At 44.8% G+C, this 21,213-nt stretch overlaps 1 protein-coding gene across 1 annotated transcript in view; it reads right to left on the bottom strand.

Annotated features, from left to right (window-relative positions):
- Positions 1 to 21,213, bottom strand: part of spag6 (sperm associated antigen 6) — a 98,339-nt gene that overhangs the window by 42,440 nt on the left and 34,686 nt on the right. The window lies entirely within an intron of this gene.

The raw sequence follows: 21,213 nt of genomic DNA on the forward strand, positions 1-21,213 counted from the left end.
AGGCAACACCTCATACTTACCCGAATTAAACTTCAAATATCACTCTTGGGTTTATATGCCCAGCTGATCAAGATCCCGCAAACTTACTAAACATGCATTGCACATTCTCATCCCAATCATAGATATAAATGATAAAGAGCAATGGGCCGTGATCGCTGAGTCACAGACCTCCAGTTCGAAACACAAAACCTCTCCACCACCCTTTAGTTTCCTTTATTAGTTTAGTTTAGTTTAGTTTATTTAGTTTTAGTTTTATTTAGTTTATTATTGTCACATGTACCAAGGTACAATGAGAATCTTTTTGTTGCGTGCTATCCAGTCAGCAAAAAGACTATACATGTTGTTGAGGCCAGTTCATTGGCTATATTTAAGAGGGAGTTAGATGTGGCCCTTTCGGCTAAATGGATCAGGGGGTATGGAGAGATGGCAGGTACAGGATACTGAGTTGGATGATCAGCCATGATCATATTGAATGGCGGTGCAGGCTCTAAGGGCCGAATAGCCTACTCCTACATCTATTTTCTATGTTTCTATACAAAATTACATTTACACCATCCGCAGTGAACTGATACAGGATAAAGGGTATAAAGTTTAGTGCAAGTTAAAGTCCAGTAAAGTCCCATTAAAGAAAGGTCGAAGGTCTCCAATGAGGTAGAGGGGAGATCAGGACTGCTCTCTTGCTGGTGAGAGGACAGTTCATTCAATGTAAAAGTTGGCGAAGTTTAAAAATCGTAAAAACCACGTGTGCGCAGATCGATCTCCTCTCCTGCCAGTCAGCGGCGCGCGGATTGGACTCTTCTCCTGTCACTCCCCGGAACGGTCCACCCCTTCCTACACCATCGCATCTTTACTGGAGCTGAGGATGGCTGTCGGAGGTCTCCAACCGGACACAATTTTCGGAGGAACCAGATGCGGCCCGGACCGGTCCGGAGTCGGAGATGTCGCCAAATGGAAAGCAGAGAGTCTGATCCTGGCGGAGGAGCAACCAGCGCCCACTGTGAGTCCCAAACGCGCTGCCATCGCAACACCCCACAGCTCCAGCCCCTTCCCCTCTGGTCCCCCTCGCTGGCTCCTGGCCCCCTCCCCCATGATACCCTCCTCTCCCCCATGGCTTTTCCCCGTCTTTTCTCCGAGCTCCGAGCGTTACAGGGTCGACCTAGCCAAACGAAGCAGTGGTGTTCGTCGCTGTTGCTCCACCACTGTAGGCCACGTCCAGTCTACATGCTTAGCCTCTTGGAGCGGTGCTCAGTCCAGCCGAGCCTCAGGCTGTTGTAAGGTCTCGAGCGGCCCACTCCCCTGTCGAGGCACTGCACCTCCTCCGGCAGCCAGTCTGCTTACCGGCCCTCCAGATGGGTTCCCGTGGGTCCTATCTTCACAGCGGGCGAGCCAGCCCTTCCGAGCAGATTCCAGTCTGTGGCGGGCAAGCTGGTCCTACAAGGCAAGTTCTGCTCTGCGACACCAGTCCACCGCTGTGGAGGGCGAGTCGGGCCTATCGGGCGAGTCCCCAGTCACGGGTGGGTGAGCTGGACCTTCCAGGCTGGTTATCGATCTACGGGCTGCGGTGCTCACGCGGCGCATATCTCCTCACGCTCCTGACAGCCGAGCCCCAGCGTGGTCGGCTCGGCACCAGTATTTGGGACCAGTCCAGCATGGATGCGCAGTGATCACCGGGAAATCCCTTGCCAGATATCCTGGGAGAAGCTAGCTGTTTCCTCTTATTGACAGAGATTATTGGCTTGACAGCACGTTACTCCATTTCATCAATGTTCAAGATCCGGCGCGTTGTGGTTGTGCCATCTGCAAATGGAGTTGTAAATGGAGTTAAGAGACAAATTTTTTTTCTGCACAGTCGTGAGTGTAATAAGTATAATAAGGGGCTGAGAAGGCCACCGATGGCAAACATTAGTGGAAAAGGCATTATCACCTATCCTCACTGATTGTGGACCATGAATCAGGAAATCATGAATCCAGTTGCAAAGGGTAGTGTGAGTCCTCGGTCCAGGAGTGTGTATATTAGTTATGTTGAGATGATGGTGGTGAATGCGGAGCGATGATCAATATATAGGTGTCAGACATTGGAGTCCTTGTCATCGATATTTACCCTGTGATGAGTGTAGGGGCAGGGTGAGGGCCGTAGTCATGGATTTGATGAGATGGTGGGTGAACTGCAGTGGATCAAGGTTGTCTGAGAGGCTGGAGTTAATGTGCGCCATAGCCTGTCCCTTGAAGCACTTCATAATGGTAGACAACAGAGCTACTGAATAATAGGCATTAACGCATGCTGCCTGGTTTTTCTTTGACACCTTGCAATCCGTTGTATGCTTGAATGCTAATAAATCCGAAGGACCTGGTCACCTACACCACAGAGGTTTGAAAGAGGTGGCAATGGTAATAGTGAATGCTCCGGTTATCATCTTCCAATTTTTTTAGATTCTGGAATTAATCCTATGGATTGAAAGGTAGGAAATGTGACCCGCCATTGGTATCTGGTTTATTATTGTCATCTGTACAGAAATACAGTTGAAAAACGTTGTTTTGCACACTATCCAGGAAATCCACATATCCACACTCTCCACAGCACAGTGCTGGTGCAGAGAAAGTTCACTCAAACACTAAAGACATCATGGGTTACACAAAAAAGCTGGAGAAACTCAGCGGGTGCAGCAGCATCTATGGAGCGAAGGAAATAGTCAACGTTTCGGGCCGAAACCCTTCTTCTGCACCCGCTGAGTTTCTCCAGCTTTTTTGTGTAACCTTCGATTCTCCAGCATCTGCAGTTCCTTCTTAAACACTAAAGACATCATACTGTGTAGCATTACAATCATGCTATTTTGTCAAGTCCTCTGAGAATTTTGTATATTTCAATTGTTGTTATCTCACCCCTAGGATACAGTGGCAGTGTCCCCAGTCCAACCACCATCAGCCTCAATAGCATTCTTTCGATTATAAAAGAACATTCACAACAATTGTGCAATGTTCAATTCTATTTGCTAATCCTCAGCATGCAATCGAGAGAGAGAGAAATCTCAAGAACGAAAACATAGCATTAGATCAGACCAGATTAAGACAATGTATGAAAAAAATCTATGTTTACATACCACACAATGTATATTAAACAAGGTTGGAGAGCTGTTCTATAATATTTTGATGTTGTGATAATAACAGAATTGTGGATTGAAAAGAGAGAATTGGGTACTAAATATTCCTGGCAGATAAGAAAAAGAAGAAAAGTGGAGGGATAGGGAGACTACTGATTAAGGAAAAAAAAAAAGGTTTGTGGAAGTGCAATTCAATAAAGTATTGGCCTTTAGAGAGATAGTTCAGGTGCAGTGTAGAACTTTCCAATTCCAAGAAAGGTGGTGCAAATAGTCACAGTTCCCTGGATGAACAAAGTTGTAGGAGCCATTCAAGCTGGAAATAACGTCTGGAAGATCAGTTTGTGCTTGTCTGCGTATGATCCCTCCCACCTACCCATGGAGTAATGCAACGGAAAGTTGGACATTGGAAAAGTTTGAAGTTGACGAAAAAGAGCGCATGACAGGTGTCGGGTTACTAAAGTAAGTAGGTACCAAGCTGGTTATATAAATCTCAGAAAAATTAGAAGAGAAAGGAGGGCAGAGGTAAAGGTGAGAGGGGAAAGATTTAATAGGAACATGAGGCGCGACTTTTTACACTCATCAGGCGGAATTTGTATGGAACAAACCGCCTGAGGAAGTGGTTGAGGCAGGTACAATAACAAGATTTCAAAGATATTTGGACAGGTACATGGAAAGAAAAGATTTCGAAGGATGTATCAAAAGTGAGCGATGGGATTAAATTAGATGGCATCTTGGTCAGCATGGCTGAGTTAGGCTAAAGGTGTTGTATGACACTGTTACCCTAAATGGGAATATGAGAAAACAGAAGAGGATTTAATAATCTTTTATTTGCATGTAAAGAGTAAAAGGGTCACAGAAAAATTGGGTTAAATAAGGACTAAAAAGAATATCAGAGGCATAGTGAGAGTAATATGTTGAAGTTCAGTGAAGAAAAATATAATTGTTGCAATGGATAGGCTAAAATTTGATACCAAGGAAATACTGGAAAAGATTCCTAAAAAGATGCCAGGATAAATCCAGAAAATACAGGCCAGTCAGTTTATCCTCTGTGGTGGCAAATCTTGTAGAAATTATATTCAGGGATAGAATTAACAATCACTTGTAAGAGCATGGTTTAATAAAGGAAAATCAGCATGAGTTTGTAAAAGAAAAGATGCCCTTAACTAGTTTGATAGTTTTTAATGAGATAACAGAGTGATGAGGAAAATACGTAGGAAAGAATTGCAGATGCTGGTTTAAATCGAAGGTAGAGAAGGAATGGGTTTGGGTCTGAAGAAGGGTCTCGACCCGAAGCGTCGCCCATTCCTTCTCTCCAGAGATGCTGCCTGTCCCACTGAGTTACTCCAGCATTTTGTGATCTATCTTCGATGAAGAAAATACAATTGATGTGGACTTTCAAAAAGATTGAGATATTGTTGCATAATATACTTGTTACCAGGAATTTCCTGGAACAAAAAGACTGCAGAAGCATGGATAATAAAATTATGACAAAGTGGCTGAATTCGGTGAAATGGAGGGAAGTGGCCAGTACTATTACTCAGAAACAGTACCAGGACCACTATTTTTCTTCATATTTAGTAGTGATTTGAATTTGACTATACAAAGCAGAATATCCACATCTGCAGATTACCCAAAATGGAAATGTCATTAATTCTGAGGAGAATAGTAATAACCAGAGGATGTTAGGATGTAGCATGCTGGTAGCATGGTCTTGACCCGAAATGTCACCAATCCATGTTCTCCAGAGATGCTGCCTGACCTGCTAAGTTACTCCAGCACTTTGTTTCCTTTTATGTAACAAGCAATTTTTTAACAAATAATGCAGAATTGTATTTCAATAGGAAGATTAAATATAAGACAAATTTTGTTGTAGGGCACAATTCTAAAAAAGGTACAGGAAAAACAAAACCTGCAGCTGCATGTGGATAATTTGCTGAAAATAGCAGGTTGAAAAAGCAGTTTAAAACAAAGTAAACAAATTAAGGACAGTCATTAACTACAAGAGCAAGGAAGTTAAGGGCCTGTCCCACTTAGGTGATTTTTCAGCTGACTGCCGGCGACTTCAATTCGCCGGCAGTCGCCTGAAAAACCGGGAATTGGAACGGCGACTGTCAGAGTGGAACACACACACAAACACATCGCAAAGGCGGGGGCTAGGGCAAGCAGGGGGAGCGCTGTCTGAAATTCACACGATGTAAAGCCAAGGTGATACAGACACACACCGCGATGAACAGGAAGTTTAAGACGGCTAGCACAGTGTACGGTAAGTCCTTTAAAAGAGGGAGGAATGGGGTAGGGGGGTGGAGGCGAGAAGGGGAGGAGAAGGGAGGAGAAGGGGGGGGGGGGGGGGGGGGGAGGAGAAGGAGTGAAGAAACATTTTAGAAGCCAGACAATTTTTAATAAGCCAGAGTTACACAGCTGTGAAGTTCGGCGGGCATTTAACATTACCGGTCGGTTTTCCTTGGTTCTGAAAACACGTGCTTATGTTTTTTTCCCCAATGAGCCAATGAAAATGCGATTAGCAAAGGCGATTAACTAAAAATGCGGTCAGCAAAGGCGATTAACTAAAACTACCTACAACTATCTCGACTACCTATAACTACATGTCGACCCCCACTACAACTGCACCTACGACTACAAGGTTATCGATTTTCTCCATGGCGACCAACATGTTGAAAAATTTGCGGCGACCATACTGAGGCCGCGACTAGTTCCCAGAATGCGGGAACTCCTCACGACCATGTAGGGGACTCACCAGAGACCATCAGCGAACATGTGGCGACCATGTGGCAACCATGTGGCAAGCACGGAGTCTCCTGCATTCGCTTAAAAAGTCGCCTCAATGGGACAGGCCCATTAGGATCGACCTTAATTGAGACACTAATTCAATTGCAACTGTGGTACTGTACAGCCTCTAGTTCTGGACATCACATTTTAGGAAGGATTGTTAAGTCCTTACAGAGAGCATAAAATAGATTATAATATAGTTTCAGGGATGAAGACATCAGTTACATCAATCAACTGTAGCTGGGACTATCCTGGGTATAGAGGAGGATCTGAGATTGTATTTAAAATCATGAAATGGATACAAAAATAAATACTGTTCCCATTGGTGAAGCAGTAAAGAATCAGAGGATGTAGAAATAAAGCAAGTAACAAAAGAACCAAAACAAGTGAATAAAAAATAATTTGTTCATGCACTAAGTATTTAGAATGTGGATTGCAGTCCCAGAATGGTATGGCAGGCAGGTCATTTCAGAAGGAAACTACGTGCTTTAAATTAAAAAAGTTACAGTGATATGTTTCCTCTTCCTCCTAACCTACCTTCTTATGTCCACATGAATCTCATTTTAAATATGTGGCAAGTTCTCATAACGGTGAGCATTGTACAGCACACAACTTAATTAGTGGGCAAAATTAGAGCACATGGTATTGGGGATAAGGTATTGACATGGATAGAGAATTGGTTGGCAGACAGGAAACAAAGAGTAGGAATAAACGGGTCCCTGTCAGAATGGCAGGCAGTGGCGAGTGGAGTGCCACAAGGCTCGGTGCTGGGGCCGCAACTATTTACAATATATGTTAATGATTTAGATGATGGAATTAAAAGTAACACTAGCAAATTTGCAGATGACACACAGCAGTATGGCAGCGTGAACTGCGAAGAGGATGCTAGGAGGTTGCAGGGTGACTTGGACAGGTTGAGTTAGTGGGCAGATGCATGGCAGATGCAGTATAATGCAGATAAATATGAGGTTATCCACTTTGGCGGCAAGAACAAGGAGGCAGATTATTATCTCAATGGTGTCAGATTAGGAAAAAGGGAAGTGCAACGAGACCTGGGTGTCCTTGTGCACCTGTCACTGAAAGTGAACATGCAGGTATAGCAGGCAGTGAAGAAAGCTAATGGCATGTTGGCTGTCATAATGACAGGATTTGAGTATAGGAGTAAATGGATCCTTCTTTAGTTGTACAGGGCCCTGGTGAGACCACATCTGGAGTATTGTGTGCAGTTTTGGTCACCTCATTTGAGGAAGGACATCCTTGCTATTGATGGAGTGCAGCGTAGGTTAACAAAGTTAATCCCTGGGATGGCGGGACTGTCATATGAGGAAAGATTGGAAATACTTGTATTTACTGGAGTTTAGAATGATGAGAGGGGATCTTATAGAAACATGTAAAATTATAAAAATAACTGGACAAGCTTGATGCAGGAACATTTTTCCCAATTTTGGGGGATGTCCAGAACCAGGGGCCACAGTCTAAGAATAAAAGGGAGGCCATTTAAAACTGAGATGAGAAAAAAACGTTTTCACCCAGAGAGTTGTAAATTTGTGGAATTCTCTGCCACAGAAGGCAGTGGATGCCAATTCACTGGATGAATTTAAAAGAGAATTGGATAGAGCTCTAGGGGCTAGCAGAATCAAGGGGTATGGGGAAAAGGCAGGCAAGGGTTTGTGGATGATCAGCCATGAATGACGGTGCTGGCTCGAAGGACTGAATGGCCTCCACCTGCGCCTATTTTCTATGTTTCTATGTAACCTCATCACAGCGGAGACCCAACAAGCTTCTTCTTCTTCTCGAGTACACACACAAGATTAGAAGTTGTTCCGCCAGAGCTGAACACACTTCTCGGCATCTGCATACAATGGTGTCTGTCTTGTGCTTCTTGTGCGTGGTGGTGGAAAGATTGGTGAAAACAGGGCCGCAACGTGAATGCTCTTTCCTTGACCACACCCAAAAAGTTACAGATGCTGGAATCTGAAGTGATATACAAACTGCTGGATGATCTCAGTGGGTCAGGTAGCATCCATGAAGGGAGATGGTCAGATGACATTTCGGGGCGAGACACTTCCTCTGGTCCTCATCACAAATCTGTTGAGCACTATAGGATTTCTTCATCCACCAGAAATATTGTTTCCATATTCCCAGAAAGACCACATTTATGGTGACATAGCTTTCAATGCTTGTATATACATGGATTGTGGACCAGAGTAGATCAATGATATTGGTGTTCAGGCATTGCCACCATTAGTTTCATTATTGTTGCACACAACCAGTTCATACATAAGGCGACTGCAACATGAAACAGTCATGATGGTGCAGCTTACCACAAACCTTGTGCCCCTATATTCACGCATCAACTACATACTGAGCAAGTAATATTTTTTCCACTTTTGCTGCATTTTAGAGCTAACATGCAATGTGCATGCAGTACAGGCATAATGCATTATGGGAAAACCTGCAATCCTTGCAAAACTGCAGACCTGCTCCACCTGCTGATCTATGATTAAAAAAAAAGCATTAAACTTTCCAATTGAATAGAGACTGACAGTGACATTGTTCATGCAACAGTGGCTGCCAAACTGGGATGTTGCAAATATTTCACGTTGTCACTGCTTTGCAATTAAGACATAATTGGAGAAGTAGCAAACTTCAGTGAAAATATCCTTACTTAAGTGCACATGTTCCCCACACAGATTATTGTGAGGGTTCAGTAAGAAGAAATGCCCCAAGGACACTCCAGATGGCTATGGCCTTTGCTGAATAGCCTCTTCCTTCATCCCCTTTACCAAACACCGTTCACAGTTCAGTATGCCCAGTCTATATTCTTCCATTTACACTGCAGTACAAGTGCAGTGTTCACTGATGAATACAAAAGTCTGACAGCAACTAATTTGTGCAGTAGCTTCAAGAAAACCACGCATTCATCACTTGCACCCGTGGTTTTTTAGCCACGTCAAAGAACTCCGGAAAGACTCAAACATTTATGAAATTATCCAACCATCAAACTTGAAAATAGTTAGCAATGAGATGGGTGCTCATTTCTGGTGCAGAAACTGTGCTTCCAATTGATAGTTAAGAGTGTTAAGCCTCAAATGGTAATACTGGCATAAATCAAGTTGCATGGTGGTTGACATTATGATCCATCTGCTGTCCAGAAGCCCTTAATAATTTGGCTTTCGGTGCAATTCAAACCACAAATGTATATTATTCCTCTTGGAATCAATTATTGTTCATTGACAAAGATATCAAATTTTATGACAAGTGCTTGAGAGGATGGTCAATTTAGGAACATCATTTCTGTTACATAAAATTATTTTCCATATATGTAGTAGAGTTCCAAGCAACAAAACGGGGTGGAAGATTGCAACCTTCACCTGTTTTGATGAATGCAATCAACCCGGCGTGCACAATCAAATAAGATCAAATAGAACAAGTTGTCCTACAGCTTTAGGCTGTGCACGCCATACGCAAGAAGAAGCAACAATATTATGTAAACCAAATTTAAAAAATAAAAAATACTGTAAATAAAACTGAATTCTGGGTAGTTACCATGCATCCAGCCATCAAGCAAAATTTGCATGGTATGTGGTAATGAATGGGGGAAGAATAAGCCTGTGGCAAGCTTGACGTTTTTCAAAAGACAAGAACAGCAATTTATCCTTTAGCTCTCTCTCTTTAGCGCCAAAATGTGTTAGCTTATTTTCTGTATTGTCACAGGTGCTGTATTTAAGAAGCAGCATGGAACTATTAGAAAGCCTGCTGAATCCCTACTGAATTGTTTTTTTTCCAAAAAGTAAAAATAATTAACATGAAAATATGGACAAGATAAAAATTAATAAAAAACAAAAACCTTGATTTAATACACATGACTTATTCTATAATGTCAGTCACAGTATAGAAACTGACCCTTCAGCCCACTGTTTCTATGCCAATGATCAGCATGCCTATTAATACTAACGATTCTTGTCTGCATTAATTCCATATCCTTCGCTGGCCCTGCTCATTCAAGTACCTGTCAGGATGACTCTTAAATGTTATTACGCCTGCCTCCACTGACAGCTTATTCCAGACAGCAACTATTCTTTGTTTGAAAAATGTACCCCTCAGATCTCCTTTAAATCTCCTTCCTTGTACCCCAAACATGCCCCCCCTCAGTTTTTGACACCCCTACCAGGGGAAACAGATATCCTATCTATGCTTCTATGATGTGAATTGCAATTTTAGTTATTTTTGAAGCTTTGCTTTTTTAACCTGAATAAAGGGGTGAAGACAGAGCTGAAATTATTTCAAACTAATTTATGATTAGTACAATGTTTCTTAGGACATTGGGTGGATTTCTGCAGTTGCAAACACTAAACAGCCTGGCTGTACCTCAACAATCTAAGTGGCAACACACTAACTGCCTACACTCGCTGCTTTCAAATCAGTCAGGAAGAAGAAAGAAGGATCCAATTTGAAAGCAGGCAGTACCAGGACCAGAAAGTATCAACAGGAATTGAACACCAGCTGCTATACAGATCGCTGCCCCCTGATATACCTCACAAATGTAACACAGATGGAAAGAAGCTGAAGCAAAACTAGTTTATTAAAAACAAAAATAAAATGTGGGCAGGAACTTGATATAATTGCTTCTGCAATGTATTGAGGACTATAAAACCCCGGATGCCTGAATGTGAGTCAGTCACTCTGGAAGATCGCGAATGAGAGGCCACAACTGTCATTCTAAGCTGCGAATCAACTGAACTGTGAGTCCGCAATGTACTTGCAATAAATGATTTGTTAGCCCTTAATGACAATGCAATTAGTTGTTTGGCAACTTGGTGGCCTGTACTCTGCTTGAAATGCTGTGAAATTGAATGTGGTGGCCTGCACTCTGCTTGAAATGGAATTTCAAGGAATAGCAGTGAGTGAACTGCCAGTCCACCAGCCCTGAGTGACTGATCTGCCAGCCCACCAGCTCTGAGTGACAATCTACCAGCCCACCAGCCCTGAGTGACTGAGCTGCCAGCCCACCAGCCCTGAGTGACTGAGCTGCCACTCCACCAGCCCCGAGTGACTGAGCTGCCAGCCCACCAGCCCTGAGTGACTGAGCTGCCAGCCCACCAGCTCTGAGTGACTGAGCTGCCAGCCCACCAGCCCTGAGTGACTGAGCTGCCAGCCCACCAGCCCTGAGTGACTGAGCTGCCAGCCCACCAGGCCTGAGTGACTGAGCTGCCAGCCCACCAGGCCTGAGTGACTGAGCTGCCAGCCCACCAGGCCTGAGTGACTGAGCTTCCAGCCCACCAGCCTGAGTGACTGAAGCCTGAGTGACTGAGCTGCCAGCCTACCAGGCCTGAGTGACTGAGCTGCCAGCCTACCATGCCTGAGTGACTGAGCTGCCAGCCCACCAGGCCTGAGTAACTGAGCTGTCAGCCCAAGAATCCATTCGGCCCATAATGTCCGTACTAGCCCTCTGGAGACCAGTCCATTCAGCCCACAACACCCATACTAGCGCTCCAGAAAGCCCCCCCCCTTCCCCCCCCCCTCACTGGCCACCAATATTGGAATTGGTGGAGAGGTGGAATATTGCTTTGGGGGACCAGCCCTCCCGTGTGAACATCAGTCGAGTAATGAATTAAAAATTCCTATATCCCAATTGAAACTGAATTAGTAAACCTCAAACAAGATGGAATATGGACCTCATTATCTTCGACTATTATAGAACTAAACATTAGCCGCCATTCCTGCTGGGAATGGAATTACAGACAGGACGAGGATCATAAATAATGTGGCTTCCATTTATTGCGATAAGGAAATGTAACAATTTTACTCAAGATAGAAACACTATATTATTCCAAATATATTAGCAATAAGATGGAGAAAAGAAATCCCAGCCCCTGACCAGATCACCAGAGCTGTGAGGCAGAAGATCTATTAGGTGTGCCAATATGCTGCCCCAAAGTCTTGTTAGCACTGCACTAATCCAGGCAAATACAGAGCATTCCAACACATTCCTGAAGTGCCTGCGTATGGTCAGAATCAAAAGATAGAGCGAGATGAAAGGAGGTATGATATTTAATAGCTTATTGGATATGTGCATCATTACAATAACATTTGACCCACCACACCACTGGGTTGGTGAGTGGAGCAGAAGTAATAATTACTAAGAAACAACTCCTCCAAATGACTTAAGCAGACATGAACAAAAATAGCTCCACCGATTTGCTGTTTCAGACAGTGATTTTGAGCAAACATATCCCACAGGAGCATTGGTGAGCCTAGTTAATTATCTATGTATGAATTAGTTTGCTGCCATAATGGAATAGCTGTAGCATTTGTGAGCTTGCCATTTTGGAGCAATGATAATTGCGTCATTGCAACTGAGCTGGTACTTAGTTAAGTGGAATTTGTGGATGACTGCATTAATCTTAACCAAAAAAGTGATTTCATTAAACATTAATCAACACCAAGACTAGGGCACAGTGCTCATTATTGATTTAAAATGCATCTTTATCGTTAACTGCCTTCTTAAACTCTTGCAGTCATTCTGGTGAAGCTACTCACACGATGATGTTGGGTCAGGAATACCAAGATTTAGATTATACAATGATGAAGCAAAAGTGATGTGTTTCTCTAATTTCAAATATTTCCAAATCAAGATGGTCAACACTCCCCATTTTGGAGAGGAATTTGTAAGTGGAAGTGTTCCCATGCTTCCCATGACTGCTAATTTTGTCATTCTTGGTAGTATAGATCATAGATTGTGGAGGTACTGTCAAAGTAACCTAGTCAAGTAATGTTTTGTTATAAATATGAATCAGAAAATGTAGAATCTGACAAAGATGATTAGTTCATCAAAATGACTTACGTTGTCATACTTTGGAACTATCAAAAGTGCATTCCAACGTTGCAGGGGATGTCAAGAGGCTCAAGCTGAAAGGTGACAGTGTACATCTGACATGCTCATGTCACTGTGAAATGCTGTCACCCTTACTGTGGGTTAATCATGTGCTGTAGCAGGATGGGAGGAGTTGACTACACAGCAGAGTTCTGATAAATGTTATAATTTGGGTTATTTTTAAACTTCTTTTGGATTAGGAGGATCAGGATTGGACATCAAATTTCATACCAAAGTTACCAGGGTCCGTAGCCTGATTGCAGCTTTAATTATTGCGATTCCCATGTGTCCCCCACTCACTTCTCAACTGCATACCCCAAATCACGATTATGGTGCCATTTCTTCAAGTTTCATTTCATATCCTACAGTAAACTTGCCACCACCGTCACCACCCGCCCCATCCATCCAACTGCAGTCCAGAGCTTTCAACCCACTGATGCAATGGTTTGTTTGATCTGATAATATTTGCATCATCATTTGTCTGGCAGGAAATCTGGCTAGCTGTTGGGTAAAACTGTAGGAAGGGAGCGGGGAGCGGGGAGCGGGAAGCGGGGCGCGCGTCCAGGGCCGGATTTAAATGAAGAGAGGCCCTAGGCTATTCCACTTGTGAGGCCCCTCACAATCCCCCACCCCAACGACGAGAGGAAGATTGAAGAGTCCACCAGATTGATACCCATGTGCAGCTGAGCGTGGCCAATGAGATAAGAGCTGAAAAGCTGCGCTTTGTATTTATTGCCAGTGCTAGTGTCGGGTTATCGGCTTAAAACACTATTATTCTGAAATGGAGGGCAAGGAAAATTACTGAAGTGTTGTTTAGAGACTACAGTGCGTTGTGACAGCATATGTAAGAAAGGCCTATGACAGTGTCAAAAATATTATACACCAGACCCATACGAAGCTTTTCAAAAAGGGGGGTGGCATGGCAGGATTACAAACATTTTATGTGAAATAAGTGCACGCAGCACATATCACAAGCGCGAAGCTCAAAGACCCTTGTGGCCGGGGTTTTAGATGCTCTCTGGTGCATTAGACAATAGGCAATAGGTGCAGGAGTAGGCCATTTCGCCCTTCGAGCCAGCACCACCATTCAATGTAATCATGGCTGATCATCCCCAATCAGTACCCCGTTCCTACCTTCTCCCCATATCCCCTGACTCCGCTCATTTTAAGAGCCCTATCTTGCTCTCTCTTGAAAGCATCCAGGGAACCTGCCTCAATCGCCCTCTGAGGCAGAGAATTCCACAGATTCACAACTCTCGGTGAGAAAAAGTGTTTCTTCGTCTCCGTTCTAAATGGCTTACTCCTTATTCTTAATCTGTGGCCCCTGGTTCTGGACTCCCCCAACATCGGGAACATGTTTCCTGCCTCTAGTGTGTCCAAGCCCTTAACAATCTTATATGTTTCAATGCGATACCCTCTCATCCTTCTAAACTCCAGAGTGTACAAGCCCAGCTGCTGCATTCTGAGCCTTATTTTGGAGCATTTTTGCACCAAATTTATGACCAATATTTCAGAAATAATTTTGGTTGAGTCAAGAGGAATGAGTGGTTGGAATGGGATTATTGGGATCATTGTTGTATACTTTTTTTTAAATCAAGAATTGAATCTGTCCTTGTTTTAATAATCAAGTTGTAGTGAAAAATGTTATGTAAAATGTTATAAAGCAGCATGCAAACACTGCAAATAAAATACTGTATTTTTGCAGTAAATAAAACCTTTTTTTAGAAAATGTTTTGTGTGTTGATTGCCTGCTAATGTTCGACTGTGTTAGTGTTTGCACATTAAAAATCATGCAAAATGAAAGTCACAAACTATGGGAGTCATATTTTTCAGTATTGTTATCAAGCAAAAGAAAGCAGTTCCAATTGTTTAATATTATTCATATGGAGGAGAAAATAGAATTGCTCTAAAACCTACCTTAATTTTGCAATCTCACTAAAGATAATCCCCCTTTCCCTCTCACACCTCTTCCTTCCCCCTCCCTCTCCCTCCACCTCTCTCCCTCCCCATCTCTCTCTCTCCCTCCCCATCTCTCTCCCCGCCTCCCCCTTCCCCTCTCTCTCTCCCCCTCCCCCTCTCTCCCCCTCCCCTCCCTCTCTCTCCGCCCTCTGGCTCAACCCCCCCTTTCCCCCCTCTCACATCCACCCCGCTCTCTCTCCCTCCCTCCCCGTCTCTCCCCCTCCCACACAGCGAGGCTCCGATTCCGCGCCGCAGACACCGCGCAGCCCCCCCCCCCCCCGGCCCGGAAAAACTTGCACTCCCGCAACGCAATATTTACCTGGAGTAGACACGAGGCATCGAGGTGATTGTGTGGAGTGCAAATAGAGATCTGAACCCGCCCGGGCCCACTGCGCACGTGCGGAGAGATAGCGTCATTTTGCTTCGCTACTGCGCCACCGGCTTCCCCCAGCTGCGCAGGCACGGATGGTCGCAATTTTTCCCCCCAAAACTTCCAGCGGGCCGGAAACAGAATTTCGGGTAATTTCTGGCAAAGTGGAAACGCTGATAGCGCTCCAATTTTTTTTTTCAGGATTTTTTTCACTGAGAGAAAAAAACACCTTGGCCAGAGGTCCCCTAGATTTTGAAGCCCTAGGCTTCAGCCTACGAAGCCTATAGGTAAATCCGGCCCTGCCGAGGCCACCCTAGATCTCGAGGCCCTAGGCTTAAGCCTGTGAAGCTTATGCGTAAATCCGGCCCTGCGTGAGCAGAGCTATTGTGACATGCCCATCTTGTTCATTTTCATTTGTGAACATTTTCATAAATAACTCAAGAAATAAACCTTGAATTTTTCAAGTAAGACGATGTTGGACTCCACCGGATAAAACTCTACAAGAATATGTCAACATTTGCGGGGGCTGCAGCGTCACACACACACTAACCACCCCCCGCACACACAGAGAGGAGGTGGTGAGAGAGGAGGTGGGGAGAGAGGTGGGGAGAGAGGAGGTGGGGAGAGAGGAGGTGGGGAGAGAGGGGGGTGTAGAGATGGGAGGTGAGGGAGGGAGGAGGGAGGGAGTGGGGAGGGAGAGTAGAGGGGAGAAAGGATGGCGAGAGGAGTGGGTAGAGAGTGGAGGTGGGAGAGAGGAGGGGGGGAGAGAGGAGGGGGGAGAGAGGAGGTGGGGAGAGAGAGGAGGAGGGGGGGAGAGGAGGTGGGAGAGAGGAGGGGTGAGAGAGGAGGGGGGAGAGAGGAGGGGGGAGAGAGGAGGGGGGGAGGAGGAGGGGGGGAGAGAGGGAGGGGGAGGGGAGAGGAGGGGGGGAGAGGAGGGAGGGAGAGAGGAGAGGGGGGAGAGGAAGTGGGGGTGAGGAGGGGGGGAGAGAAAGGGGGGGGAGAGGAAGTGGGGGAGTAAGGAGGTGGGGAGGGGAGAGGAGGTGGGAGGAGGGAGGAGGCGGGGAGAGAGGAGGTGGGAGGGGGGGGAGAGGGAGGTGGGGAGGGGAGGGGGGGGGAGGAGGGTGGGAATGGGGGGAGACTCATGGGAGGGGGGTGGATGGCATGTTGAGGGGAGAGGGAGTTGAAGGAGGGGGGGGGGGGGGGGGGGAGGGGGGGAGGGGTGGAGGAGGGTAGTGAGGAGAGGGGTGGTGACGTGACTCATGGAAAACAGTGCCTCTGCACATTGACAGCAGCTGCTTTAATCCAGAGATGAGGGGGGGGGGGGGGGGGGGGGTGAGGGCTGAGCCACGAGCAAAGGCATAGTGACGTCATCAGGTGGCCAGCAGTTAGATTTGAAAAAAAAATGTCAGATTGGTGAACATTTTTAATAAAAAAACTCAGGAAATAATTAATCAAATTTACAGATGAGGGGATGAGGGGAAACCATAAATCTCTACCGGAATTTGTAAATATATCACCATTACCACATCGGGTTTTCGAGGAGATGTGAATCAAAGACAAAAACACACACACAGAGTTTTATATAATACTAGACCATGGGGGGACCCGTTGGGTCCCCTCCCCTCAACGCGCAGTTGTGGGGGGGGGGGGGGGGGGGCCTTGCGGCGTCACACGCACACTAACCATCCCCCACACACACAGGGGGCGGGGGTGGAGGGGGTTGAGAGGGAGGTTAGAGGGGGGGGGGGGGAGAGGGACAGTAGAGGGGAGAGAGTAGAGGGGAGAGAGGAGGGGCGGAGGAGGGTAGTGGGGAGGGACACGGAGGGAGACAAAGGGAGACAGCGAGACAGATGGAGTCAGAGGGGGACAGAGGGATAGAGGCAGAGAGAGGGACACAGAGGCAGGGAGAGGGACACAGAGGCAGAGAGAGGGGACACAGAGGGCATAGAGAGGGAGGAGGGAGGAGGAGAGGGGGGGGACGAGAGGGAGCGTGATGGGGGCAGAGAGGGAGCAGGGGGAGAGTTTGAGGGGCTGGGGGGGCACGTCGTCAGAGGTGAGGGCTGGTTCTCGAACGCAATAATAACTCGCTCCCTCGCTCCCGGAAGCACGAGCAAGAAGACAGCGTAGTTTTTTCAAAGGTCTTGCAAGCGGCGCGGCCAGGCGAGTTTTTCAAAAGCAAGCCAGTGAGCGCCGGTGACCTCTGGTGACCTTGGGATCTGCAGAACTTGCTCGTTCTTTCTGCGCCTTTTGAAGAACGGTGGGGGGGGGGGGGGGGTGGTGACGTAACTCGTGGAAAACAGTGCCCCTACGCGTTGACAGCAGCTGCTTTAATCCAGAGCCGGTGGGGGGGGTTACGAGCCAGGTGGGCCACGAGCAAAGGCATTGTGACGTCATCAGCTGGCCAGCAGTTAGATTTGAAAAAAAAGTCAGATTGGTGAACAATATTAGTAAAATAACTCGGGAAATAATGAACCAAATTTACAGATGAGGAAATTTTTGAAATCATGAGATGAATCTCTACCGGGATATGTAAAAATTTCACCGTTTTGGCGTCGGGTTTTCGAGGATATGTGATTCAAAGGCGAAATCACACACACTCACAGAGTTTTAATATATATATGATGATATGATAAGATGTTGTATTATTTAATGCCAAGTATTTTAAAATAAATTACCTGTACACAAGCTCTACAGAAAATGATATGTTTATCAGCGGGGGCAGGGGATATGGAGAGAAGGCAGGAACGGGGTACTGATTGGGGATGATCAGCCATGATCACATTAAATGGCGGTGCTGGCTCGAAGGGCCGAATAGCCTACTCCTGCACCTATTGTCTATTGTCTATTTTAAAAGTTTCTCAATCACTGGAGAAGTCATGTTCAGCTGCGAGATTTTAGAGGGAACATGGAGGTTCGATCCATGCATGTCAAAGCCTGCCCCTGATATCTGGCTGTTAAAAGTTGCCTTCCAGATACAGGGAAAGTTCTATTTATAAGTGGTTGGAGGTAAACAAACACCCAACAAAAGGTAATGCTTTATTTACAGTGCAAATGTGCCAACAACTTGAGCAATTACATCCACAATATGTCTTGGTTATAAATAAACTATTATAGCAGTAAGATTCATCCAGCCCACATCCCAGTGATGTTATTTACACTCGCTCATTATTTAAATAACAAATAGAGTCACAGAGATTATGGTATTGGTCTGAATTTTGCTGGGGAATGCTTGAACGTTAGCTTCAAACTATAGAACACAACTGCATCAATGGATTAGTAGACAGCTTCAAGTTCCTGAGCATGCATACCTTTCCAGACCAGAAGAACGAAGGAGATCAAAGAAACTGGTGGACATCACCCTATCTTTCTAAGTATTGATCTCCACACAATTAAAGACATCTACTGGAAGCACTGCCTAAAAAGGCAGCTAATATCAGCAAAGACCTACACCACCCCGAAACATTCATATTTCACAGCGACCATCACGAAGAATGTACACAAGCCTGAGAACTGTGACCTTCAGGTTCAAGAACAGCTTTTTCCCATCAACCATCAGACTTTTTAATATACTTTTAATTTTGTTTAATTGCACCAAATATGATTTGCACTATAACAGCCTAGTTGCCTAGTTTTACTGATAATTTATTGTATTATTGATGACTGTGTATTCATATCTTGAGTATTTTGTTATAATGTGCCTGTAAAGCTCCAGCAAGTAAGAATGTAATTAATCCTTTCCCGGGGCATATGACAATTAAACATTCTTTAAAATCCCAAACAAGTCTGGGACATGGATGCATACATTTCAGATTCATTAAAACATAAAAAATTCAAATGAGGCTTGACAAGGTTGATGCAGAGATTATATTTATCTGGCTGTGGTATCTAAAATCTGGCTGGGGTATCTTAGAACATAAAACAGTGCAGCACAAGAACACTCCCTTTGGCCCACAATGACTGTGCCTAAAATGATGTCAAGAGTACCTTTTATCCTTTCTCTCTTCCTTTTTTTTATTTTTTATTTACACACTTCACGTTTTTCTACTCTCTACCATCCATTTTTCCACTTTTTCCCCTTTCTATTGTTTTCTTTTTCTTGTCCTGCTTACTTCCTTCTTATAACATAAAACTAGAGGTTGTACATAGAATGGATTACGGTATTACATAGTTGGCACCTAAAATTAGGTTCCACTGTACTGTTTTGTGCTGTATTAACTTCTAATAAAAAAAAAAAAAAAAAAAAAAAAAAAAAGAGTACCTTTTATCCACAGTACCTGTACAATCCATATCCCTCCATTCCCTGGAAATCCATAAGTCTATCAAAAAGTCAAAGTCAAAGTCAATTTTATTCATCACATACACGCGAAGGTGCAGTGAAATGAATTTGCCAGCAGCGATACACTTAAAATGAACACACAATACACAATAAAATTTAACACAAACATCCACCACAATGTTCTTCATTGTGGTGGAAGGTAACAAAATTCAGCCTGTCCTCCTTTGTTCACCCGTGGTCGGGGCCATAACCCCTCTGTAGTCGCCGTTACGGACGGCCCTATCGTCGGGATGATCCAAACTCCGAAGTCGGAACGGACAAACACACTCCGCGGCTTGGAGGTCCCGACTCGGCACTTTCCTACTGGAGATCGCGGCTTCTTAGAAACATAGAAAATAGGTACAGGAGTAGACAATTCGGCCCTTCGAGCCCATTCAATATGATCATGGCTGATAATCCAACTCAGTATCCTGTACCTGCCTTCTCTCCATACCCCCTGATCCCTATAGCCACAAGGGCCACATCTAACTCCCTCTTAAATATAGCGAATGAAGTGGCCTCAACTACCTTCTGTGGCGGAGAATTCCAGAGATTCACCACTCTTTGTGTGAAAAATGTTTTTCTCATCTTGGTGCTAAAAGATTTCCCCCTTATCCTTAAACTGCGACTGCTAGTTCTGGACTTTCCCAACATCGGGAACAATCTTCCTGCATCTAGCCTGTCCAACCCCTTAAGTATTTTGTAAGTTTCTACAAGATCCCCCCTCAATCTCCTAAATTCTAGCGAGTACAAGCCGAGTCTATCCAGTCTTTCTTCATATGAAAGTCCTGACATCCCAGGAATCAGTCTGGTGAACCTTCTCTGTACTCCCTCTATGGCAAGAATGTCTTTCCTCAAATTAGGAGACCAAAACTGTAAGCAATACTCTAGGTGTGGTCTCACCAAGACCCCGTACAACTGCAGTAGAACCTCCCTGCTCCTATACTCAAATCCTTTTTGCTATGAATGCTAACATACCATTCGCTTTCTTCACTACCTGCTGCACCTGCATGCCTACTTTCAATGACTGGTGTACCATGACACCCAGGTCTCGTTGCATCTCCCCTTTTCCTAATTGGCCACCATTCAGATAATGGTCTGCTTTCCTGTTTTAGGATGTTATAGGCCGCAGGATGTTATAGGCCTCAGGCCGGCGGGCGGAGCTCTTCTCTGGCGATCTCAGGCTCCGGATGGTAAGTCCACGCCACGCATGTCAAAGGTCAAAGGTCAAAAACTTTATTTGCCATTTGTGCTTACACACATAGGAACTCTTGTGCGGTTGTTCAGAGAGTCAAGTCAAGTCAAGTTAAAAAGACACACAGAAGACACATAATCTATAAAAACATATACTTCTCTAGAACTAAAAAAGAAAGAAAATGCCTAAAACCCTATATAAAGGGGAAAGTGAGAGCATTGTAAATTACACAAACCCTATATAAAAAGTGTCGATTGCATTGTAAATTGCACAGGCCCAGGAGACAATATAATATAATATAATATGATATGCTATGAGGTAGGTCAGGACATCAGTTAATTTTGTTTTGGCCAAGAGTCTCACTGTGGCAGGGAAGAAGCTCTTAAAAAAGCGTGTTCTGTTTGTGACGATGCTGTCCGCTCGTCTGTGCCTGAGGTTGTATGTGCAGTTTTTGTGTTTGAGCAGGGAGTGAGCTGGATGTAGTGGGTCTCTGATGCATCTCTCTGCTCTTTTTTGACAGCGCTGTGTATAGATTGTGTCCATGGAGGGGAGTTCCGTTCTGATAATCCTCTCTGCAGTCTTTATGACTCTTTGCAGAGCTTCTTTGCAGAG

The sequence above is a fragment of the Leucoraja erinacea genome, chromosome 2 (genome assembly GCF_028641065.1).
Source record: "Leucoraja erinacea ecotype New England chromosome 2, Leri_hhj_1, whole genome shotgun sequence".
Lineage (NCBI taxonomy): Eukaryota > Metazoa > Chordata > Chondrichthyes > Rajiformes > Rajidae > Leucoraja > Leucoraja erinaceus.